This window comes from Halichoerus grypus, chromosome 3 (genome assembly GCF_964656455.1).
Source record: "Halichoerus grypus chromosome 3, mHalGry1.hap1.1, whole genome shotgun sequence".
In the NCBI taxonomy this organism is placed as follows: Eukaryota; Metazoa; Chordata; class Mammalia; order Carnivora; family Phocidae; genus Halichoerus; species Halichoerus grypus.
In genome coordinates, this window is record NC_135714.1 from 100,581,775 (window position 1) to 100,604,518 (window position 22,744).

Sequence of the window (22,744 nt, forward strand, 5' to 3'; positions counted from 1 at the left end):
CAGATGAGCTGCCAGCTGACTGCAGGTGCGCAAGTGACCTCAGCTGAGACCAGAACTGCTCAGATGAGCCTCCACTGAAGTGTTGATATGAATCATAAACAAGTAAAATGGTTGTCTAACCCATTGAGTGATGGAATTATTTTTATTGCATCAGTATAAAAATATGCAATACACTACAATGCAACAAAGTACATAATATGATACGGTAGGTATTGAAGACAGAGGAGATACTCTGTGGGAAGATTTCCTCAATATGGATAATATGAGATGAGGCAGAAGAAAAATTCAAATGCGATGAGCAAGTTCCTTGGAAGGGGCTCATTTTTCATTCATTGGAAAAACAGTTCATTTTATTTTCTATTTTATAGGAAATAAAGAAAAAGGAAGAGTCAAGTGTCATTATGGAGATGGTAGTCTTCAGTGACTTAGAAAACTGTAGACAGGTAGCTGGGTGGAACCATGCCACATGGGGTCTTCGTATCATTCTGCAGTTGTGCCTTTTTGTAAATCACTATCACTCTCACTGGCTTGTATTCAAGAGGTTGTTTTCCTGTCACTGATGAAACGAAAAACAAACAGTTGTCTTATATAAGCATATTCTCAGACACTACACTAGATTTATCTAAATTCCTGATGACATGTATTTTCCTAAAGATTTCCTCAAAGCAATGAGGTAAACGTCATAAAACCAAGAAATGTCAAAAATATAGAGGAATTGATGAGATGTGTCTCCAGGTTCTGAATCGAAAGTCTATTATAAGGTGGACTGCTACCAGTTAGCTGTGATTAGCTAGGCTCAAATATACTAGCTCTAGTCTCAGGGGCACTTCTCCTAGTCCTATTAATGGCTTTTTTTTGAAATTTATTTTACAGCCATCATCTTACTTAATCTTTACAACAATTCTAAGATTTAGACACTATTTTTATCCAGATTTTAGAGAGAAAGAACTGATGCCAGTTCTTTTCAACCCGTTCCAAAGGGCACTGGAATCCTGTGGTGCCTCAAGAAACCTGAGCAAAAAGAGGAGGGAGGGGAAGAAGGCCCCTTGCTCTGGCTACAACCAGAGCATATCTAATATACATAAGTATATATATTACGTTTAATAATTAGGTATTCTAAATTTCTAATTATATATTATATATATAACTACATATATATGTATGATATGACATATATATATATGGCACCCATTCAAATTTTGTAAGAGAAATTCCCAAACACTGTAGCATACCATGATGAGTCCTAATGCCGTTATGATCTGCACTAGAAACTTCTTGAAGTCAGAGACCTCATCTTATCCTTTCTTTGGTCTCACAACAGTGTGGAACCTCCCTTGACCTGTGAGCCAGCCTTCGGAACAAGGAGCAGATGGAAATCACTGCCCTGGCGATGCTCTGGGCTCCAGAAGAGCGCTGTCTAAGCATCTCCCATGACCCCTGGCAACCTTGCTGTCTGCTTCTCACTAAAGCCAATTAAATGATTCCCGGTACCTGCAGCCTTCTCGCTGTTAGCACGACTCATTGAGTTCTCTCCCAAGAGGGAAGTGATGTCTTCTCCAAATATCCTGAGGCAATTTTCAATAAGAAATTGGACAAGAGAAATCTGTAACACAAAAAGACAAAAATGGGGTGCTGTCTTTCATAGGGCATAGTTATAAATCACATTTTGTCTATAGACCTTGGATCTAAGAAGAAATGTGAAAGACTTCCCAGAAAAATTCAGAGTTGATAAAAATACGTAGAAACCTGGGGCGCCTGGGTGACTCAGTCGGTTAAGTGTCTCCCTTCGGCTCAGGTCATGATCCCAGGGTGCTGGGATCAGCCCTACATCGGGCTCCCTGCTCAGCGGGAAGCCTACCTCTCCCTCTCCCACTCCCCCTGCTTGTGTTGCCTATTTCGCTGTGTCTCTCTCTGTCAAGTAAATAAATAAAAGCTTAAAAAAAACAAAAAAACAAAAACACAAACAGAGCAGAGTTCTCTAAGAAGTAACAGAAAGAGTGATACTTTCCCGTGTACTTTGGGTACACATTTTAAAATACTGCTCATCAGTGGGCTAAAGTTATAATGCGTGGCCTAGTTTAATAGCTAACATTTTGGGATCAGTGGTTACGTCTTGAAGCCTAGGATACATTTCGGGGCCCCTCAGTTGAGCGTCTGACTCTTGATTTCGGCTCAGAGCACGATCTCATGGTGGTGAGATCCAGCCCCACATGGAGCCAACTTTGGGCTCCGTGCTCAGCGGGGAATCGGCTTGGGCTTCTCCCTCTACCTCTCCCTCTCCCTCATCTTCTGCCCCTGCCCCGCTCACGCTCTCTCTTTCCCTCTCTCAAATAAATATATATCAAAAGATAAATAAAACTAGGATAATTTTCAAAGTAGCCTACCTTAGTAAAGTTACTTAGTTTTGTTTTTACATTTTGTTTCCAGTTTTATTGAGCTGTAACTGATGTATAACATCTTATTAAACTTTATAAAGTATGAACAAAAACCTAAGAAAACCATTTCTTAACTGAAGAAGTATCTCAAAGTTGGGAAGCAGAGATTTTTGTGGGGTTGTGAGGGAAAACCCACACAGCTGGAGAGAAAACGTATCTGTCTGTCTACCTTCAGTCCCTTCTCATGCATTGCTTTGTCTCATGCTGGCTCTCTGTGTGAGCTTGGGGAAGACCTGTCATCTTGTTAGGATGTTCTGGAATCTTTTGCTAGTTTCCGTATGACGTAGCAGAGGTGAAATAGTAGCCGAGTACTTCTCTAGATGAGCCACAATTTGCAGAGGAAAGCCAATGTGTTTGGAGCCATGGGAGCTCATATTGCCCAAGCCACCTAGGATGTGCCAGTCATGACCAGAGGAGCTGACTGTTGTCGCCATTGTGTAGCGAGGAGACCATGGCTTTACCCAAGGTTACAAGTCCCTCAGGGATTAGGCTGAGAGTTGAACCCTGACTGGTAAAGCTCCAAAGCCCGGGTTCTTTTCTATCGTATCACACGAATCTTCTGTCTCTCGTTTTTCAGTCTAGTGTTTAGTCTCCTGGAGGGGGAAGAAGTGACTCGACTGCTCCGAGTTTCCCGTTTAACGACACCCCTTCCCAGACCCCAGCAGAGTAGGATAAAGAACTCTGCCACTCCACAGGGGCCTAATGAAAATGTGCACTTCACAAAGTTCCATCCGTCAGAGTTACTACTGCACACGTCTGGTTCAAAGTAGGGATTCTACCCCTGGGGGACAAAAATGAGAGCTCTCATTACCTTTTTTATCAAGTTGTCTTTCAATTCCAAGCTGCCGGAATTAGGTGGGCAAAGAAGGCTTGGAGCTATACACACTGATAAATTATAAGCTGTCATCTGATTGGATGAGGAATGTTGCTCAATGTTGTATAACACTCCAAAAAAGAATCGCAAGAGAACAACATTTGCTCTTGGCAGCTGGGCTAAAAGCCTAAGGTCAGAAAAATACACTTTTAAATTAGGCAAGTGATTCCACTTAGGAGGTTGGAAATACAGAGACAGGGAACAGGATACATCCTTGTGTATCTAGCACACAACCCGCCGTAGCAGAGTTCCAGGCATGAATGTATACAAAATTGTTGCACTGAATTCAGTTCCTGAGCCAGATAAACACTTCTCTGGTTAGTTAAATGTATGACAGACTCTTAAGGTCATAGCCCTGGCAGTCGATGCTCTTGCATCTGTCCTGGACCAGGGGATGTCGTCTACCAGTTTCATGGATCCAGGAGGTGTAAAACGGCCAAGGATTCCACATTAATAACATCAGGAGAAGAACAATAAGAGCCCTAAAGCGTGCCTCTATTCTGAAGCTGACCCCCATGGCTGTGAAGAATTGAAACTCTTTGGCATCGGTCATGATTTTAGTGGGCAAAGCTGCAAAACGTAAGCCAATGTTCTCCTAATAGTATGTTGGCTGTATTTCGGAGATGTGACCAGAGTAGAGTAATTATTGCATCATTACCTCTGGGCTGCAGTTATCTTCTCCTCTTCGTTCCCTTGATCAATAACACCGAGCCATTTGTCATAGAGATCGGTTAACAATACACTTCCTGGGATATTTCTAAGAAAATCCTTATGGAGATAAAAAAATATGTATATATATTATAGAAAATATGTATTGGAAATATTACAGAGAAAATATGTAGTTAAAAAATTCAGTTCAGCCCCCACTTCCTTCACAGATAGCCAAACTGTGACCCACACGGAGCTCGCCTCTGACTCTCCGTTGACTGGCACACGCAGGAGCAGGTGCTTGGATTTTCTCCCGCTAAAACTTAGAGGCAGAAAAGCAGAGCTTAGGCTGTGGTGGAAATGAACATAAAGCTCCCTTCTATCATCTGGAACTTATTTTTTGTGTGTGCTTTTTTTGCAAAGTACCACAAACTGACAGGGTCTGGCTATAGACCATGCTAAATCCTATTAGCTTCTTGGACAGAAACACACATATCCATGTTGCTTGTTTTAAACACAGTGCTAGCTCTTAATTCTAGCAAGAAAAGTTCTGAAACAATCAAAACACAAACAGGTGGGCTCTTGCACACATATTAGGAAAGAACTAGGTCTTCTCACTCGGGGTATGTGTGCTCCCTGGAAGAAAGCTTCTCTCATAATTGCTTCATTCTTCCTTTTCTTAGCTTCCTTTTCTTAGCGAGAGTCTACTGGCAGACTCACTGTGGTCCTGAGGATAGATTCATTTCTAGTCTAGGCCAATTCTCCAGTTAGTTTGACATGATATTATCAAGGCCAAGATAGCAGAGACTGATTCTCCACCAAGATCAGTCAACTTCAGGAAGAGAAAACTTTAGAAATGTCTAAACACTATACCCACAAGTGCTCACCCTCTTCCTAGTCGGTGCTTATCACACGGAATCAGGAAAGAACCTACTCACTCTTGCTAGAAAATCGATTCCATGTGTGCACCTTACAGAGGGCAACACCCATCTTGCTACCTAGTGTATCATCATTCTTCTCCTGTCTCCTGATGCCTATATGTATATTACTACTGGATATCACTATGGCCCCAGTGTAAGAGTGGTTACCTAAGTCATTTCTGGACTTTGCTATTTATCACATCTTCGAACATTCATGGGGGACAAGGGAAGACCAAATGTGACTGAGATTCTAAGACTGTACTCATTACTACATTAACATAGGGTTGTTCAGAGTTGGTAATAAGTGCCAAGGTGGATGGATTAAATTCTTTCCCTGTTCTATTTCTTGTGGAAACTTTGCCTTCATTAGGAGGGTGGTGAGGATGTTTGCTTTGGTAAACCACTGTTTATGTATGTGTCAGTGCGTATTTTGAAATTTATTATCATGACTCGTAGTCATTTCAGTATTAGTATTTTGCATGGAGTCTTCAGGAGTGAAGGTGGGGAGGGCGGTGTGTGGTGAAAACAGAAAGTATTACTAACATATGGGGCTTTTAACTCCTAAAGTAGCTTCCTTAAATTTTGAATTTGTCAAGCGTTTTTCAGTTTGTCAGGTTCTTAATCTATTATGCCCATTATGGTCCTTGAGCAGTCATGATGAAGGACACCAATCATAGCTTCAGTTACTCATGTGTGCATAATGCTAGAACCTTCCCTACCTTTAAGACGGATGCGACCACATGAACAGATTCGTTGTACGGGTTCACTTTGACCCCAGAATTGAGTTTGTCCTTGAGGATTCTGCAGGATTTTATATTGGCTGATTTGCTGAAGATGCCTTCTGTGAGTGGCCCTCTTCGATTAAGAAAGGAAAGCATACCCTGTAGGAAGAAAAGAAAAGTATATGGCATCTCATATCCACAAACGCAGAGCACAAGCTTGCCTCCGTTTTGAAAGAGGAGGGGAATGTCATGGCACACTGTTTTAGAGCAGGAAGGACGAAAGTCAATTTAGATTGGTTTTTTTTTCAGTGTCTCTCTCTATACTTTCTACCCAAATATCCATTTTACAGTCATACACTGAAACATTTTAAACACTTCTTTTAATCAGATTTTCCTTTCCATTGAGTTTACACTTTTAAGTCAAACTTCTCTGCTTCAAGGCCTTTGCGGAATCACCGTCTGTTTCCTACTTTACCATTCTTTTCTCATTATTCCCTTACATAGATGCTCTTCCCCAAGTAGGGAAGTCGATTTAGGAAATACTCATTTCCCATTTGTTTATTTCTCTTTAAGTGCCTGTATACTCCATTCCTACTTGTTCTATTTCCTTCCCTCTTTTAAAGTCAGGCTCAAAAACTCTCTTGTCCTTCTCTGATTACCCTCCCTTCTCATGAGTCTTTCATTGTCTTTTGCTCTATGTTCATGTCCTCTCCCTGCTGTGTAGAAAGTTAATGAGGGCTGCACTCAGGGAATCCAACGGATCTGAAGTCTATTATGCTACGTATCTATTGTGTGAGCTGGGGCACATACATACTGTACTGAGGCTTTTCTGATTCGTTTGGGAAGTGCGGAGGATGATAATCCTAGCTAGCCCCTAAATTTGCTGTGATGCAAGGAACTGGGGGAGTAGCTAGCAGGTAACATGCTAGCTAATATGATACATTTCTTCATGTCTAGCAGAACGTTCCCTCCATCCCGTACCGTGCTTGCAGAGACACCGAATACTCAGTGAATGTCAACACTGACAATTCACTATAGCAGTTTGAGATAACACAGGCCAAACTCTGGGGCTTTCATGTGACATACTCTGTTAGGATTAACAGATTCCTATTTGCCAGAGGATGAGTCTATGCTCGTGTCAGATGTTTGCAGTTGTTAGACTGAGTAGACTCCGCTGAAGGAGACTTGAGACTAATGTGAGTTCAGGAAGGCAATGAAGGGAGAGTGTGAAGCTGAGCTGGACTCTCAGAGACTCACATACACAGCGTCCAGTTTGACTGATCTGAACAGGCCTCCGTGGGTCTTTGTGGAAACAAGACACAAGTGGAATGGACAACAATGTCTTTTCCTGTTGTATTTGCCTCATGACTCTGCTGGACCTAAATCAGATTCTGTTCTTTGCAATAACAGTAACAGAGCTTCTCAGCCAAAGCCAGGGGCTGTCTAATGACTTCTCCATTTGGGGATAGATTTGGTTGAGGACGCTTGGCCTCTCAGAGTTTCCCCTCCTCAGGAGGGCTATAGAAGACCAAAATGAGATGACCTACCAGAATTGGGAAGGCCAGGTTGTCTTTATCACACACATCCGTGAGGGAAACTCCAAAGAGCTGTCCTGGCTTTGCGGAAGGTGGGGCTGTGCCCTGGTTGTCCTGGCAAGTGCTGCAAGCCCGACCAAAGGCCCTGTCTCCGAAAGAACGGCTTTTCACTGTCTTCTGGCCGGAGTCTAAGGAAGAAGTGAGAGTACTAGTAGTAGTAGTTGTTGTTTAATACGCTGAACCTTCTTTTTCCTTCTTTTTTTTTTTTAAAGATTTTATTTATTTTTTGACAGAGAGAGAGAGACAGCGAGAGAGGGAACACAAGCAGGGGGAGGGGGAGAGGGAGAAGCAGGCTTCCCTCGGAGCAGGGAGCCCGATGCGGGGCTCGATCCCAGGACCCCGGGATCATGACCTGAGCTGAAGGCAGACGCTTAACGACTGAGCCACCCACGTGCCCCAGACTCATCTTAATTCCTGATGACTTGTATTTTCCTAAAGGTTTCCTCAAAGCAATGTGGTAAGCATCATAAAACCAAGAAATGTCAAAAACATGTAGGGATTGATGATACGTGTCTCCAGGTTCTGAATCGAAAGTCTACCTTCTAAGGTGGACTGCTGCCAGTTAGCTGTGATTAGCTAGGCTCAAATCATACTAGCTCTAGTCTCAGGGGCACTTCTCCTAGTCCTATTAATGGCTTTTTTTGGATTACATCCATCATCTTATTTAATCTACACAACAATTCTAAGATTTAGACCTTATTTTTATCCACATTTTAGAGATGAATAAACTGATGCTGAGCTAGAATAACTGGCCAAAGATAATATAGCTGGTAAATGGGGGCACAGGACTTTACACTCTGGAGAGGTTGTTTGACATCAAGTCAAGTCCTTTTCTCTCAATGATGCCAGTTCTTTTCAACCTGTTCCAAAGGGCACTGGAATCCTGTGGTGCCTCAAGAGCCCCTGAGCGAAAAGAGGAGGGAGGAGAAGAAAAGCCCCTTGCTCTGGCTTCAACCAGAGCACATCTAATATACATAAATATATACATTATGTTTATATATTTATATAGTATAAGTATCTAATGATATATCATATATATAACTACATACATATGTATGATGTTATATATATATATATATAGCACCCGTTTAGAATTTTGTTAGAAAATATTCCCAGACACTGTAGCATACCATGATGAGTCCTAATGCCGTTATGATCTGCACTAGAAACTTCTTGAAGTCAGAGACCTCATCTTATCCTTTCTTTGGTCTCACAACAGTGTGGAACCTCCCTTGACCTGTGAGCCAGCCTTCGGAACAAGGAGCAGATGGAAATCATTGCCCTGGCGATGCTCTGGGCTCCAGAAGAGCGCTGTCTAAGCATCTCCCATGACCCCTGGCAACCTTGCTGTCTGCTTCTCACTAAAGCCAATTAAATGATTCCCGGTACCTGCAGCCTTCTCGCTGTTAGCACGACTCATTGAGTTCTCTCCCAAGAGGGAAGTGATGTCTTCTCCAAATATTCTGAGGCAATTTTCAATGAGAAATGCGACAAGAGAAATCTGTAACACAAAAAGACAAAAATGGGGTGCTGTCTTTCATAGGGCATAGTGATAAATCACATTTTGTATATAGACCTTGGATCTAAGAAAAAATGTGAAAGACTTCCCAGAAAAATTCAGAGTTGAGAAAAATACAGAGAGACCAGGAGCGCCTGGGTGGCTCAGTCAGTTAAGCGTCTGCCTTCGGCTCAGGTCATGATCCCAGGGTGCTGGGATCAGCCCTACATCGGGCTCCCTGCTCAGCGGGAAGCCTGCTTCTCCCTCTCCCACTTCCCCGGCTTGTGTTCCCTCTCTCGCTGTGTCTCTCTCTGTCAAGTAAATAAATAAAAGCTTAAAAAAAAACAAAAAACAAAAAACATAGAGACCAGAGTTCTCTAAGAAATAACTTCGAAAGAGTGATACTTTCCTGTGTACTTTGGGTACACATTTTAAAATACTGCTCATCAGTGGGCTAAAGTTATAATGCGTGGCCTAGTTTAATAGCTAACATTTTGGGATCAGTGGTGACGTCTTGAAGCCTAGGATACATTTCGGGGCCCCTCAGTTGAGCGTCTGACTCTTGATTTCGGCTCAGATCACGATCTCATGGTGGTGAGATCCAGCCCCACTTGGAGCCAACTTTGGGCTCCGTGCTCAGCGGGGAATCGGCTTGGGCTTCTCCCTCTCCCTCTCCCTCTCCCTCTTCTTCTGCCCCTGCCCCGCTCACGCTCTCTCTTTCCCTCTCTCAAATAAATACATATCAAAAGATAAATAAAACTAGGATCATTTTCAAAGTAGCCTACCTTAGTAAAGTTTACTTAGTTTTTGTTTTTACATTTTGTTTCCAGTTTTATTGAGCTGTAACTGATGTATAACATCTTATTAAACTTTATAAAGTATGAACAAAAACTTAAGAAAACCATTTCTTAACTGAAGAAGTATCTCAAAGTTGGGAAGCAGAGATTTTTGTGGGGTTGTGAGGGAAAACCCACACAACTGGAGAGAAAACGTATCTGTCTGTCTAACTTCAGTCCCTTCTCATGCATTGCTTTGCCTCATGCTGGCTCTCTGTGTGCGCTTGGGGAAGACCTGTCATCTTGTTAGGATGTTCTGGAATCTTTTGCTAGTTTCCGTATGACGTAGCAGAGGTGAAATAGTAGCCGAGTACTTTTCTAGATGAGCCACAATTTGCAGAGGAAAGCCAATGTGTTTGGAGCCATGGGAGCTCATATTGCCCAAGCCACCTAGGATGCGCCAGTCATGAGCAGAGGAGCTGACTGTTGTCGCCATTGTGTAGCGAGGAAACCATGGCTTTACCCAAGGTTACAAGTCCCTCAGGGATTAGACTGAGAGTTGAACCCTGACTGGTAAAGCTCCAAAGCCCAGGTTCTTTTCTATCGTATCACACGACTCTTCTGTCTCTCGTTTAGTCAGTCTAGTGTTTAGTCTCCTGGAGGGGGAAGAAGTGACTCGACTGCTCCGAGTTTCCCGTTTAACGACACCCCTTCCCAGACCCCAGCAGAGTAGGAAAAAGAACTCTGCCACTCCACAGGGGCCTAATGAAAATGTGCACTCCACAAAGTTCCATCTGTCAGAGTTACTACTGCACATGTCCGGTTCAAAGTAGGGATTCTACCCCTGGGGGACAAAAATGAGAGCTCTCATTACCTTTTTTATCAAGTTGTCTTCCAATTCCAAGCTGCCCGATTTAGGTGGGCAAAGAAGGCTTGGAGCTATACATGCTGATAAATTATAAGCTGTCATCTGATTGGATGAGGAATGTTGCTCAATGTTGTATAACACTCCAAAAAGGTATCGCAAGAGAACAACATTTGCTCTTGGCAGCTGGGCTAAAAGCCTAAGGTCAGAAAAATACACTTTTAAATTAGGCAAGTGATTCCACTTAGGAGGTTGGAAATACTGAGACAGGGAACAGGATAGATCCTTGTGTATCTAGCACACAACCCGCTGTAGCAGAGTTCCAGGCATGAATGTATACAAAATTGTTGCACTGAATTCAGTTCCTGAGCCAGATAAACACTTCTCTGGTTAGTTAAATGTTTGACAGACTCTTAAGGTCATAGCCCTGGCAGTCGATGCTCTTGCATCTGTCCTGGACCAGGGGATGTCGTCTACCAGTTTCATGGATCCAGAAGGTGTAAAACGGCCAAGGATTCCACATTAATAACATCAGGAGAAGAACAATAAGAGCCCTAAAGCGTGCCTCTATTCTGAAGCTGACCCCCATGGGTGTGAAGAATTGAAACTCTCTGGAATCGGTCATGATTTTAGTGGGCAAAGCTGCAAAACGTAAGCCAATGTTCTCCTAATAGGATGTTGGCTGTATTTCTGAGATGTGACCAGAGTAGAGTAATTATTGCATCATTACCTCTGGGCTGCAGTTATCTTCTCCTCTTCGTTCCCTTGATCAATAACACCGAGCCATTTGTCATAGAGATCGGTTAACAATACACTTCCTGGGATATTTCTAAGAAAATCCTTATGGAGATAAAAAAATATGTATATATATTATAGAAAATATGTATTGGAAATATTACAGAGAAAATATGTAGTTAAAAAATTCAGTTCAGCCCCCACTTCCTTCACAGATAGCCAAACTGTGACCCACACGGAGCTCGCCTCTGACTCTCCGTTGACTGGCACACGCAGGAGCAGGTGCTTGGATTTTCTCCCGCTAAAACTTAGAGGCAGAAAAGCAGAGCTTAGGCTGTGGTGGAAATGAACATAAAGCTCCCTTCTATCATCTGGAACTTATTTTTTGTGTGTGCTTTTTTTGCAAAGTACCACAAACTGACAGGGTCTGGCTATAGACCATGCTAAATCCTATTAGCTTCTTGGACAGAAACACACATATCCATGTTGCTTGTTTTAAACACAGTGCTAGCTCTTAATTCTAGCAAGAAAAGTTCTGAAACAATCAAAACACAAACAGGTGGGCTCTTGCACACATATTAGGAAAGAACTAGGTCTTCTCACTCGGGGTATGTGTGCTCCCTGGAAGAAAGCTTCTCTCATAATTGCTTCATTCTTCCTTTTCTTAGCTGTCTAAAAGGCGAGAGTCTACTGGCAGACTCACTGTGGTCCTGAGGATAGATTCATTTCTAGTCTAGGCCAATTCTCCAGTTAGTTTGACATGATATTATCAAGGCCAAGATAGCAGAGACTGATTCTCCACCAAGATCAGTCAACTTCAGGAAGAGAAAACTTTAGAAATGTCTAAACACTATACCCACAAGTGCTCACCCTCTTCCTAGTCGGTGCTTATCACACGGAATCAGGAAAGAACCTACTCACTCTTGCTAGAAAATCGATTCCATGTGTGCACCTTACAGAGGGCAACACCCATCTTGCTACCTAGTGTATCATCATTCTTCTCCTGTCTCCTGATGCCTATATGTATATTACTACTGGATATCACTATGGCCCCAGTGTAAGAGTGGTTACCTAAGTCATTTCTGGACTTTGCTATTTATCACATCTTCGAACATTCATGGGGGACAAGGGAAGACCAAATGTGACTGAGATTCTAAGACTGTACTCATTACTACATTAACATAGGGTTGTTCAGAGTTGGTAATAAGTGCCAAGGTGGATGGATTAAATTCTTTCCCTGTTCTATTTCTTGTGGAAACTTTGCCTTCATTAGGAGGGTGGTGAGGATGTTTGCTTTGGTAAACCACTGTTTATGTATGTGTCAGTGCGTATTTTGAAATTTATTATCATGACTCGTAGTCATTTCAGTATTAGTATTTTGCATGGAGTCTTCAGGAGTGAAGGTGGGGAGGGCGGTGTGTGGTGAAAACAGAAAGTATTACTAACATATGGGGCTTTTAACTCCTAAAGTAGCTTCCTTAAATTTTGAATTTGTCAAGCGTTTTTCAGTTTGTCAGGTTCTTAATCTATTATGCCCATTATGGTCCTTGAGCAGTCATGATGAAGGACACCAATCATAGCTTCAGTTACTCATGTGTGCATAATGCTAGAACCTTCCCTACCTTTAAGACGGATGCGACCACATGAACAGATTCGTTGTACGGGTTCACTTTGACCCCAGAATTGAGTTTGTCCTTGAGGATTCTGCAGGATTTTATATTGGCTGATTTGCTGAAGATGCCTTCTGTGAGTGGCCCTCTTCGATTAAGAAAGGAAAGCATACCCTGTAGGAAGAAAAGAAAAGTATATGGCATCTCATATCCACAAACGCAGAGCACAAGCTTGCCTCCGTTTTGAAAGAGGAGGGGAATGTCATGGCACACTGTTTTAGAGCAGGAAGGACGAAAGTCAATTTAGATTGGTTTTTTTTTCAGTGTCTCTCTCTATACTTTCTACCCAAATATCCATTTTACAGTCATACACTGAAACATTTTAAACACTTCTTTTAATCAGATTTTCCTTTCCATTGAGTTTACACTTTTAAGTCAAACTTCTCTGCTTCAAGGCCTTTGCGGAATCACCGTCTGTTTCCTACTTTACCATTCTTTTCTCATTATTCCCTTACATAGATGCTCTTCCCCAAGTAGGGAAGTCGATTTAGGAAATACTCATTTCCCATTTGTTTATTTCTCTTTAAGTGCCTGTATACTCCATTCCTACTTGTTCTATTTCCTTCCCTCTTTTAAAGTCAGGCTCAAAAACTCTCTTGTCCTTCTCTGATTACCCTCCCTTCTCATGAGTCTTTCATTGTCTTTTGCTCTATGTTCATGTCCTCTCCCTGCTGTGTAGAAAGTTAATGAGGGCTGCACTCAGGGAATCCAACGGATCTGAAGTCTATTATGCTACGTATCTATTGTGTGAGCTGGGGCACATACATACTGTACTGAGGCTTTTCTGATTCGTTTGGGAAGTGCGGAGGATGATAATCCTAGCTAGCCCCTAAATTTGCTGTGATGCAAGGAACTGGGGGAGTAGCTAGCAGGTAACATGCTAGCTAATATGATACATTTCTTCATGTCTAGCAGAACGTTCCCTCCATCCCGTACCGTGCTTGCAGAGACACCGAATACTCAGTGAATGTCAACACTGACAATTCACTATAGCAGTTTGAGATAACACAGCCCAAACTCTGGGGCTTTCATGTGACATACTCTGTTAGGATTAACAGATTCCTATTTGCCAGAGGATGAGTCTATGCTCGTGTCAGATGTTTGCAGTTGTTAGACTGAGTAGACTCCGCTGAAGGAGACTTGAGACTAATGTGAGTTCAGGAAGGCAATGAAGGGAGAGTGTGAAGCTGAGCTGGACTCTCAGAGACTCACATACACAGCGTCCAGTTTGACTGATCTGAACAGGCCTCCGTGGGTCTTTGTGGAAACAAGACACAAGTGGAATGGACAACAATGTCTTTTCCTGTTGTATTTGCCTCATGACTCTGCTGGACCTAAATCAGATTCTGTTCTTTGCAATAACAGTAACAGAGCTTCTCAGCCAAAGCCAGGGGCTGTCTAATGACTTCTCCATTTGGGGATAGATTTGGTTGAGGACGCTTGGCCTCTCAGAGTTTCCCCTCCTCAGGAGGGCTATAGAAGACCAAAATGAGATGACCTACCAGAATTGGGAAGGCCAGGTTGTCTTTATCACACACATCCGTGAGGGAAACTCCAAAGAGCTGTCCTGGCTTTGCGGAAGGTGGGGCTGTGCCCTGGTTGTCCTGGCAAGTGCTGCAAGCCCGACCAAAGGCCCTGTCTCCGAAAGAACGGCTTTTCACTGTCTTCTGGCCGGAGTCTAAGGAAGAAGTGAGAGTACTAGTAGTAGTAGTTGTTGTTTAATACGCTGAACCTTCTTTTTCCTTCTTTTTTTTTTTTAAAGATTTTATTTATTTTTTGACAGAGAGAGAGAGACAGCGAGAGAGGGAACACAAGCAGGGGGAGGGGGAGAGGGAGAAGCAGGCTTCCCTCGGAGCAGGGAGCCCGATGCGGGGCTCGATCCCAGGACCCCGGGATCATGACCTGAGCTGAAGGCAGACGCTTAACGACTGAGCCACCCACGTGCCCCAGACTCATCTTAATTCCTGATGACTTGTATTTTCCTAAAGGTTTCCTCAAAGCAATGTGGTAAGCATCATAAAACCAAGAAATGTCAAAAACATGTAGGGATTGATGATACGTGTCTCCAGGTTCTGAATCGAAAGTCTACCTTCTAAGGTGGACTGCTGCCAGTTAGCTGTGATTAGCTAGGCTCAAATCATACTAGCTCTAGTCTCAGGGGCACTTCTCCTAGTCCTATTAATGGCTTTTTTTGGATTACATCCATCATCTTATTTAATCTACACAACAATTCTAAGATTTAGACCTTATTTTTATCCACATTTTAGAGATGAATAAACTGATGCTGAGCTAGAATAACTGGCCAAAGATAATATAGCTGGTAAATGGGGGCACAGGACTTTACACTCTGGAGAGGTTGTTTGACATCAAGTCAAGTCCTTTTCTCTCAATGATGCCAGTTCTTTTCAACCTGTTCCAAAGGGCACTGGAATCCTGTGGTGCCTCAAGAGCCCCTGAGCGAAAAGAGGAGGGAGGAGAAGAAAAGCCCCTTGCTCTGGCTTCAACCAGAGCACATCTAATATACATAAATATATACATTATGTTTATATATTTATATAGTATAAGTATCTAATGATATATCATATATATAACTACATACATATGTATGATGTTATATATATATATATATAGCACCCGTTTAGAATTTTGTTAGAAAATATTCCCAGACACTGTAGCATACCATGATGAGTCCTAATGCCGTTATGATCTGCACTAGAAACTTCTTGAAGTCAGAGACCTCATCTTATCCTTTCTTTGGTCTCACAACAGTGTGGAACCTCCCTTGACCTGTGAGCCAGCCTTCGGAACAAGGAGCAGATGGAAATCATTGCCCTGGCGATGCTCTGGGCTCCAGAAGAGCGCTGTCTAAGCATCTCCCATGACCCCTGGCAACCTTGCTGTCTGCTTCTCACTAAAGCCAATTAAATGATTCCCGGTACCTGCAGCCTTCTCGCTGTTAGCACGACTCATTGAGTTCTCTCCCAAGAGGGAAGTGATGTCTTCTCCAAATATTCTGAGGCAATTTTCAATGAGAAATGCGACAAGAGAAATCTGTAACACAAAAAGACAAAAATGGGGTGCTGTCTTTCATAGGGCATAGTGATAAATCACATTTTGTATATAGACCTTGGATCTAAGAAAAAATGTGAAAGACTTCCCAGAAAAATTCAGAGTTGAGAAAAATACAGAGAGACCAGGAGCGCCTGGGTGGCTCAGTCAGTTAAGCGTCTGCCTTCGGCTCAGGTCATGATCCCAGGGTGCTGGGATCAGCCCTACATCGGGCTCCCTGCTCAGCGGGAAGCCTGCTTCTCCCTCTCCCACTTCCCCGGCTTGTGTTCCCTCTCTCGCTGTGTCTCTCTCTGTCAAGTAAATAAATAAAAGCTTAAAAAAAAACAAAAAACAAAAAACATAGAGACCAGAGTTCTCTAAGAAATAACTTCGAAAGAGTGATACTTTCCTGTGTACTTTGGGTACACATTTTAAAATACTGCTCATCAGTGGGCTAAAGTTATAATGCGTGGCCTAGTTTAATAGCTAACATTTTGGGATCAGTGGTGACGTCTTGAAGCCTAGGATACATTTCGGGGCCCCTCAGTTGAGCGTCTGACTCTTGATTTCGGCTCAGATCACGATCTCATGGTGGTGAGATCCAGCCCCACTTGGAGCCAACTTTGGGCTCCGTGCTCAGCGGGGAATCGGCTTGGGCTTCTCCCTCTCCCTCTCCCTCTCCCTCTTCTTCTGCCCCTGCCCCGCTCACGCTCTCTCTTTCCCTCTCTCAAATAAATACATATCAAAAGATAAATAAAACTAGGATCATTTTCAAAGTAGCCTACCTTAGTAAAGTTTACTTAGTTTTTGTTTTTACATTTTGTTTCCAGTTTTATTGAGCTGTAACTGATGTATAACATCTTATTAAACTTTATAAAGTATGAACAAAAACTTAAGAAAACCATTTCTTAACTGAAGAAGTATCTCAAAGTTGGGAAGCAGAGATTTTTGTGGGGTTGTGAGGGAAAACCCACACAACTGGAGAGAAAACGTATCTGTCTGTCTAACTTCAGTCCCTTCTCATGCATTGCTTTGCCTCATGCTGGCTCTCTGTGTGCGCTTGGGGAAGACCTGTCATCTTGTTAGGATGTTCTGGAATCTTTTGCTAGTTTCCGTATGACGTAGCAGAGGTGAAATAGTAGCCGAGTACTTTTCTAGATGAGCCACAATTTGCAGAGGAAAGCCAATGTGTTTGGAGCCATGGGAGCTCATATTGCCCAAGCCACCTAGGATGCGCCAGTCATGAGCAGAGGAGCTGACTGTTGTCGCCATTGTGTAGCGAGGAAACCATGGCTTTACCCAAGGTTACAAGTCCCTCAGGGATTAGACTGAGAGTTGAACCCTGACTGGTAAAGCTCCAAAGCCCAGGTTCTTTTCTATCGTATCACACGACTCTTCTGTCTCTCGTTTAGTCAGTCTAGTGTTTAGTCTCCTGGAGGGGGAAGAAGTGACTCGACTGCTCCGAGTTTCCCGTTTAACGACACCCCTTCCCAGACCCCAGCAGAGTAGGAAAAAGAACTCTGCCACTCCACAGGGGCCTAATGAAAATGTGCACTCCACAAAGTTCCATCTGTCAGAGTTACTACTGCACATGTCCGGTTCAAAGTAGGGATTCTACCCCTGGGGGACAAAAATGAGAGCTCTCATTACCTTTTTTATCAAGTTGTCTTCCAATTCCAAGCTGCCCGATTTAGGTGGGCAAAGAAGGCTTGGAGCTATACATGCTGATAAATTATAAGCTGTCATCTGATTGGATGAGGAATGTTGCTCAATGTTGTATAACACTCCAAAAAGGTATCGCAAGAGAACAACATTTGCTCTTGGCAGCTGGGCTAAAAGCCTAAGGTCAGAAAAATACACTTTTAAATTAGGCAAGTGATTCCACTTAGGAGGTTGGAAATACTGAGACAGGGAACAGGATAGATCCTTGTGTATCTAGCACACAACCCGCTGTAGCAGAGTTCCAGGCATGAATGTATACAAAATTGTTGCACTGAATTCAGTTCCTGAGCCAGATAAACACTTCTCTGGTTAGTTAAATGTTTGACAGACTCTTAAGGTCATAGCCCTGGCAGTCGATGCTCTTGCATCTGTCCTGGACCAGGGGATGTCGTCTACCAGTTTCATGGATCCAGAAGGTGTAAAACGGCCAAGGATTCCACATTAATAACATCAGGAGAAGAACAATAAGAGCCCTAAAGCGTGCCTCTATTCTGAAGCTGACCCCCATGGGTGTGAAGAATTGAAACTCTCTGGAATCGGTCATGATTTTAGTGGGCAAAGCTGCAAAACGTAAGCCAATGTTCTCCTAATAGGATGTTGGCTGTATTTCTGAGATGTGACCAGAGTAGAGTAATTATTGCATCATTACCTCTGGGCTGCAGTTATCTTCTCCTCTTCGTTCCCTTGATCAATAACACCGAGCCATTTGTCATAGAGATCGGTTAACAATACACTTCCTGGGATATTTCTAAGAAAATCCTTATGGAGATAAAAAAATATGTATATATATTATAGAAAATATGTATTGGAAATATTACAGAGAAAATATGTAGTTAAAAAATTCAGTTCAGCCCCCACTTCCTTCACAGATAGCCAAACTGTGACCCACACGGAGCTCGCCTCTGACTCTCCGTTGACTGGCACACGCAGGAGCAGGTGCTTGGATTTTCTCCCGCTAAAACTTAGAGGCAGAAAAGCAGAGCTTAGGCTGTGGTGGAAATGAACATAAAGCTCCCTTCTATCATCTGGAACTTATTTTTTGTGTGTGCTTTTTTTGCAAAGTACCACAAACTGACAGGGTCTGGCTATAGACCATGCTAAATCCTATTAGCTTCTTGGACAGAAACACACATATCCATGTTGCTTGTTTTAAACACAGTGCTAGCTCTTAATTCTAGCAAGAAAAGTTCTGAAACAATCAAAACACAAACAGGTGGGCTCTTGCACACATATTAGGAAAGAACTAGGTCTTCTCACTCGGGGTATGTGTGCTCCCTGGAAGAAAGCTTCTCTCATAATTGCTTCATTCTTCCTTTTCTTAGCTTCCTTTTCTTAGCGAGAGTCTACTGGCAGACTCACTGTGGTCCTGAGGATAGATTCATTTCTAGTCTAGGCCAATTCTCCAGTTAGTTTGACATGATATTATCAAGGCCAAGATAGCAGAGACTGATTCTCCACCAAGATCAGTCAACTTCAGGAAGAGAAAACTTTAGAAATGTCTAAACACTATACCCACAAGTGCTCACCCTCTTCCTAGTCGGTGCTTATCACACGGAATCAGGAAAGAACCTACTCACTCTTGCTAGAAAATCGATTCCATGTGTGCACCTTACAGAGGGCAACACCCATCTTGCTACCTAGTGTATCATCATTCTTCTCCTGTCTCCTGATGCCTATATGTATATTACTACTGGATATCACTATGGCCCCAGTGTAAGAGTGGTTACCTAAGTCATTTCTGGACTTTGCTATTTATCACATCTTCGAACATTCATGGGGGACAAGGGAAGACCAAATGTGACTGAGATTCTAAGACTGTACTCATTACTACATTAACATAGGGTTGTTCAGAGTTGGTAATAAGTGCCAAGGTGGATGGATTAAATTCTTTCCCTGTTCTATTTCTTGTGGAAACTTTGCCTTCATTAGGAGGGTGGTGAGGATGTTTGCTTTGGTAAACCACTGTTTATGTATGTGTCAGTGCGTATTTTGAAATTTATTATCATGACTCGTAGTCATTTCAGTATTAGTATTTTGCATGGAGTCTTCAGGAGTGAAGGTGGGGAGGGCGGTGTGTGGTGAAAACAGAAAGTATTACTAACATATGGGGCTTTTAACTCCTAAAGTAGCTTCCTTAAATTTTGAATTTGTCAAGCGTTTTTCAGTTTGTCAGGTTCTTAATCTATTATGCCCATTATGGTCCTTGAGCAGTCATGATGAAGGACACCAATCATAGCTTCAGTTACTCATGTGTGCATAATGCTAGAACCTTCCCTACCTTTAAGACGGATGCGACCACATGAACAGATTCGTTGTACGGGTTCACTTTGACCCCAGAATTGAGTTTGTCCTTGAGGATTCTGCAGGATTTTATATTGGCTGATTTGCTGAAGATGCCTTCTGTGAGTGGCCCTCTTCGATTAAGAAAGGAAAGCATACCCTGTAGGAAGAAAAGAAAAGTATATGGCATCTCATATCCACAAACGCAGAGCACAAGCTTGCCTCCGTTTTGAAAGAGGAGGGGAATGTCATGGCACACTGTTTTAGAGCAGGAAGGACGAAAGTCAATTTAGATTGGTTTTTTTTTCAGTGTCTCTCTCTATACTTTCTACCCAAATATCCATTTTACAGTCATACACTGAAACATTTTAAACACTTCTTTTAATCAGATTTTCCTTTCCATTGAGTTTACACTTTTAAGTCAAACTTCTCTGCTTCAAGGCCTTTGCGGAATCACCGTCTGTTTCCTACTTTACCATTCTTTTCTCATTATTCCCTTACATAGATGCTCTTCCCCAAGTAGGGAAGTCGATTTAGGAAATACTCATTTCCCATTTGTTTATTTCTCTTTAAGTGCCTGTATACTCCATTCCTACTTGTTCTATTTCCTTCCCTCTTTTAAAGTCAGGCTCAAAAACTCTCTTGTCCTTCTCTGATTACCCTCCCTTCTCATGAGTCTTTCATTGTCTTTTGCTCTATGTTCATGTCCTCTCCCTGCTGTGTAGAAAGTTAATGAGGGCTGCACTCAGGGAATCCAACGGATCTGAAGTCTATTATGCTACGTATCTATTGTGTGAGCTGGGGCACATACATACTGTACTGAGGCTTTTCTGATTCGTTTGGGAAGTGCGGAGGATGATAATCCTAGCTAGCCCCTAAATTTGCTGTGATGCAAGGAACTGGGGGAGTAGCTAGCAGGTAACATGCTAGCTAATATGATACATTTCTTCATGTCTAGCAGAACGTTCCCTCCATCCCGTACCGTGCTTGCAGAGACACCGAATACTCAGTGAATGTCAACACTGACAATTCACTATAGCAGTTTGAGATAACACAGCCCAAACTCTGGGGCTTTCATGTGACATACTCTGTTAGGATTAACAGATTCCTATTTGCCAGAGGATGAGTCTATGCTCGTGTCAGATGTTTGCAGTTGTTAGACTGAGTAGACTCCGCTGAAGGAGACTTGAGACTAATGTGAGTTCAGGAAGGCAATGAAGGGAGAGTGTGAAGCTGAGCTGGACTCTCAGAGACTCACATACACAGCGTCCAGTTTGACTGATCTGAACAGGCCTCCGTGGGTCTTTGTGGAAACAAGACACAAGTGGAATGGACAACAATGTCTTTTCCTGTTGTATTTGCCTCATGACTCTGCTGGACCTAAATCAGATTCTGTTCTTTGCAATAACAGTAACAGAGCTTCTCAGCCAAAGCCAGGGGCTGTCTAATGACTTCTCCATTTGGGGATAGATTTGGTTGAGGACGCTTGGCCTCTCAGAGTTTCCCCTCCTCAGGAGGGCTATAGAAGACCAAAATGAGATGACCTACCAGAATTGGGAAGGCCAGGTTGTCTTTATCACACACATCCGTGAGGGAAACTCCAAAGAGCTGTCCTGGCTTTGCGGAAGGTGGGGCTGTGCCCTGGTTGTCCTGGCAAGTGCTGCAAGCCCGACCAAAGGCCCTGTCTCCGAAAGAACGGCTTTTCACTGTCTTCTGGCCGGAGTCTAAGGAAGAAGTGAGAGTACTAGTAGTAGTAGTTGTTGTTTAATACGCTGAACCTTCTTTTTCCTTCTTTTTTTTTTTTTAAAGATTTTATTTATTTTTTGACAGAGAGAGAGAGACAGCGAGAGAGGGAACACAAGCAGGGGGAGGGGGAGAGGGAGAAGCAGGCTTCCCTCGGAGCAGGGAGCCCGATGCGGGGCTCGATCCCAGGATCCCGGGATCATGACCTGAGCTGAAGGCAGACGCTTAACGACTGAGCCACCCACGTGCCCCAGACTCATCTTAATTCCTGATGACTTGTACTTTCCTAAAGGTTTCCTCAAAGCAATGTGGTAAGCATCATAAAACCAAGAAATGTCAAAAACATGTAGGGATTGATGATACGTGTCTCCAGGTTCTGAATCGAAAGTCTACCTTCTAAGGTGGACTGCTGCCAGTTAGCTGTGATTAGCTAGGCTCAAATCATACTAGCTCTAGTCTCAGGGGCACTTCTCCTAGTCCTATTAATGGCTTTTTTTGGATTACATCCATCATCTTATTTAATCTACACAACAATTCTAAGATTTAGACCTTATTTTTATCCACATTTTAGAGATGAATAAACTGATGCTGAGCTAGAATAACTGGCCAAAGATAATATAGCTGGTAAATGGGGGCACAGGACTTTACACTCTGGAGAGGTTGTTTGACATCAAGTCAAGTCCTTTTCTCTCAATGATGCCAGTTCTTTTCAACCTGTTCCAAAGGGCACTGGAATCCTGTGGTGCCTCAAGAGCCCCTGAGCGAAAAGAGGAGGGAGGAGAAGAAAAGCCCCTTGCTCTGGCTTCAACCAGAGCACATCTAATATACATAAATATATACATTATGTTTATATATTTATATAGTATAAGTATCTAATGATATATCATATATATAACTACATACATATGTATGATGTTATATATATATATATATAGCACCCGTTTAGAATTTTGTTAGAAAATATTCCCAGACACTGTAGCATACCATGATGAGTCCTAATGCCGTTATGATCTGCACTAGAAACTTCTTGAAGTCAGAGACCTCATCTTATCCTTTCTTTGGTCTCACAACAGTGTGGAACCTCCCTTGACCTGTGAGCCAGCCTTCGGAACAAGGAGCAGATGGAAATCATTGCCCTGGCGATGCTCTGGGCTCCAGAAGAGCGCTGTCTAAGCATCTCCCATGACCCCTGGCAACCTTGCTGTCTGCTTCT